The following is a 4013-nucleotide window of genomic DNA, read 5'->3' as shown; positions in this document are numbered from 1 at the left end:
ACTTCGAGGCGAAATAAGAAAAATTGTTTGTTGGCTCTCCGAATAAAACATGATAAGAAAGAATGCCTTTTTGAATGAAATGGGTTGTTTGGCTTTGTCGAATCCAAATGGGGGGACACGAAGCAGAGGCAATCGACGCTGAGCGAATGAATTCAAACCATTTGTTTGCCAATAAAATTCTAATTTCATGAAGAAATTGCTTATTTATTGACCCGAATGGCTGAAAGAAATGACCAAATTGGATGAATAATTCGCCCCAGCAGAAGCTAAAGGGCTATCCGACTTGGCTGGGTCGATCTCTGATACTCCAGCATCTCTGCTCCCTACCGGCACAAGATGAAATATCTCGGGATTAAAGCCGAGAGAGCCAGAGAAAAACGTATAGAATGTGCTCTTCCCCCTGTTGGACTAGGATTATTGCGAAATCGGATTATTGTTATCTGTGCTAGTCAATCATGAAAACAGAGCGATCTGTATTGATCTATAAATTTGCGTATTATAATGGAGCCACGACTGATTTGACCTTTTTCTTCCGCTTCAGGAGAATAGTTCCAATGGTAGAACAATGGTCTCCAAAACCAAAGGTTAAGGGTTCGAATCCCTTTTCTCCTGATTACCTAGCTCGGTACGAAGAGGTTGCGTTTCTTTACCACAGACAAGTATCATACTGGATATGGGGCACATAGCGCTGGGAAGGTCCAGAAAGATATACAAGGACCAGCTATTGCCCGGTTCGACAGGGCCCTAGTAGAGGTAACCAAGGACAAATGGGCCTCAGCCGCCTATTCTTATTTCCCCCAGTCGTACAAGTTCGAGATACTGGCGTAGCAAAAGTGCGTATCATTTGGGTGGCTAAGGGCACCTCTCTAGGCTACCTCCGGCCGGCCATCCGGGCCATAACAACAAATCGGAGGCGGTTCGCCCTTGGGATATCTTTTCCGCTTTTAGCTCCTCCATCTCTTGTGCCGGACGGGAGGGAAGGACGGTCAATTCCGAAAGATTTTCCTTCCTTTGCCTAAGATTTGGCCGTTTCTCCATTTCCGCCATTTCTTGTTTTGGAAATGGGGGTACTTGTTGGTTCCCTAACGGGAACCCCAGCAACTCAGCGCTTTATCTCCGGAGAAGCGCTTTTGCGCGCTTCGCTTCGAGGGTTATCTCTTTCCGGAGCGCGTTTCGCGCCCCGCACGCCATTTCTCTCGGGAATCGGGGAAGGGAATCTCGCGGCCCTCTTCTTCAACCGGAAGCCAGGCCACTTATCCACCACTTCGCTCTAACTAAAAGGCCGAGGGATGGATGCACTTCAATGGCGCAGCGACTCAGGGCACAAAGCGATGAATTACCGGTAGGGATATGTAGTAAGATAAAGCGTCGAGCGATCAATGGAAGAACACCATCGAGAAACGCACCACTCATGGTGTGCTCTTTGATAGTTGATGATCTGGCAATTCCAAGCAAGAGGGCCGGGGGGACGAGAGGACCTTGCCCGAGGGGGGACTCGATACGGGCCGGTAGGCACCGTAGAAGGAAAGGGAGGGCTGTGAGCCCCCTGCAGAGGGTAATTAGCTCAGTTGGTAGAGTGCCTCGTTTACACCGAGAGAGTCAGCGGTTCGAGTCCGTTATTACCCAAGGTTGGTTTTCCAAACCAAACACTGTAATTATGAATTGAATCCGGCGTATGGTTTTCAAATCCACTAATTTGATTGATGGTGGTACAACCACGGGAATCCCGGAAGGGGCAGAAGGAGCGAGCCCGCTTTATCCGCATGACGAAGAAGAAAAAGCTGAATAATACTTGCAAAAAACGTTATCACAGTTGAATGAGACGGAGGAAAGTGGCAGGCAGCCATCCACTTCGTGTCGTGGATGGCTGCCCGCCACTTTCTTCTCACAAAGCTTCACTGCAGCTCCATTGGCTACACGAGCGCAGCAGACGCTTTGTGTAATTCATCCACACCTGCGATTTCTCCTTCGGACTGCATCGCAGGTGTGGAACCACTAAAAGCTTGACAGATGGAGGCAAGGTTCGCAGAGAACGTGAAAAACGAGCAATTCTTTCTTTCTTGGAAACCGAAGAAAAAGAAGGTGCGCTGTCGCATGGCGTTTTCTTGGTTTATGGTACAATTCAAACTACTAGATGGTCATGAAATCTGTGGACCTTTCAATTCAATTGAAAAGCGTTGGGCGAGCGGCAGGGCGTGGCTCCGCTTGCTGCATAGCGAGTAAAGGCCGGGGGGCGGCTGGCTTCGCCTAAAAACCGATCCGAACTTGCAGATTGTGCCATTACTACTACGAGGCCCTCGAAATGCGACAAGACCACGGGTTGACCAACCTTCCTACTGCCACCGCCTTCAGGTGCGAAGCAGGGAGCCCTAGCCCCCGCCCGGCGCTGCGCGGGCCCGCCACGGCGGCCACTCACTTCATTTTCCTCGAAAGCCTCGTTCAGGCGGAAGATATAGTTTCAACCTTCGGATCTCTACTGGCATAGCCGTGCCGAGTGGAAAGATCCCGATGAAGAATCTACGATGATTCATGACGTTTGGGAAAATAGCTTAGTTGGTTAGAGTGCTGGTCTGTCACGCCAGAAGTCGCGGGTTCAAATCCCGTTTTTCCCGGTGAAACTTGAATCAGATTTCCTACAAGCAACGTCTCTGGGAAAAACCCAGTCTTGACTGCTTCTCGAATTTTCTAAAATTTAGTAATGACACGAGTTATTCTCCCTCCGATGGTCCACCCCGCCAAATTCCGTCCGGGAGGGATGGAAGGAGAATGGGAATCGGGATGATGCTCCGGAAGATGGGAATTATCCGTGCAACGATGCTCCGAAGCGTGGTTATTATCCGAAAGAAGGGAGGGAACCTTCGAAATTTACTAATTAGGGAGGAATGACAGGGAAAAGGGCGACTCCGTGGGATGTCTCGATAACAGAACTGACGGGATTGTACGTGGGTATAGTATCGATGAACATATTAAGAATTTCGCTACGACGCAGGGACTTTCCGAACAACTTTGGGATTTGAATGCGAATGATTGGGAGAGTTGGTTAGGCTGTTTCGACAAGTACAACCTGTCATTGGAGGTGTGGCAAAAAATTGCACCGCAAAAAAAAAGGGAGATTCGATATCGAAAATTTGAATGGATTCAGAGGGATCGGGGGAAGCTTTCTCGCTGAGCACGAATATGTCCTTCGTGAGAAACGAAACGATTATTCCATCTATACCGAAACCCCGTTCCTCAACCTAAAGTTGTGTTTTTTTGCGGTTTGGTGATTTTCTCACCAAACCTGAAATGGGAGTTTATAGATCATTTGAGTTTTTACAAATCGGAAGATTAAGAACATGAACTTCTCAAATAGCTACACCTGGTTCTGGGCCGGTTGATGCGAATACTATCGGAGGAGGAGCGGGATGTGCTAGTAACGGAATACCCATCATGGGTAACATAGTCCGAGCAACACTGGAAAATGTGACTAAAGTATAACCAGCCACTTTATTGGCAAATAGACATATTCCTAAGCCCGATGCACGAAAACCGAGAAGAATCGACTCGACTTTTATTCGATAATTCAGACAGGGATTTCACCACCGAAAGTCCTACCACAAGTAGAATGGCTAAGTCCTTAAAAACACCCAGCGGCGAGGTAACCGTGAAAGGAAAAACAGGGCCGAAGGATTATCATCCATCTCAGCAGCCGCGGAGAGCTCCTCCTGATCCGCGGGCAGATTCTGCTACTTCAGTTTCATGGGCAGCGTCATCGTATGCATCCGCATAGGTTTCGTGGACCTGAGCTCCTTTCGCCGCAATTTCCCCCATGGCTTTCTTTTGTTAACCCCCCCTTCCCTTCTGAAGTGTCAGCCAACTCCTATAATCCTCTTTCCTCCCCTTCCAAGAAAACCATGCTTGGTTGGATCAGTGTGGGCTGATGTTTTGTCCCACTGGAAAAGCCGCCGAATTCGTCACCAACTGGAAAGCGGAAGCGACTCACTGTCTCGTCTCATTCTCGGAGGCGGGGATGC

General features: G+C 48.8%; 2 non-coding genes across 2 annotated transcripts; both read left to right on the top strand.

The window, feature by feature from the left end:
* Positions 1-1553: 1553 nt before the first annotated feature.
* Positions 1554-1626, top strand: TRNAV-UAC (transfer RNA valine (anticodon UAC)). Its single transcript has one exon. It is a non-coding gene; the product is annotated as a tRNA-Val (tRNA).
* Positions 1627-2538: 912 nt separating this feature from the next.
* TRNAD-GUC (transfer RNA aspartic acid (anticodon GUC)) lies at positions 2539-2612 on the top strand. Its single transcript has one exon. It is a non-coding gene; the product is annotated as a tRNA-Asp (tRNA).
* The last annotated feature ends 1401 nt before the right edge of the window (positions 2613-4013 follow it).

This window comes from Dipteris shenzhenensis, unplaced genomic scaffold (assembly GCF_047967505.1).
Source record: "Dipteris shenzhenensis isolate YYH24624 ecotype China unplaced genomic scaffold, Dip_SZ_1.0 scaf0051, whole genome shotgun sequence".
Classification (NCBI taxonomy): Eukaryota; Viridiplantae; Streptophyta; class Polypodiopsida; order Gleicheniales; family Dipteridaceae; genus Dipteris; species Dipteris shenzhenensis.
This window is presented reverse-complemented; position numbering and strand designations above follow the sequence as displayed.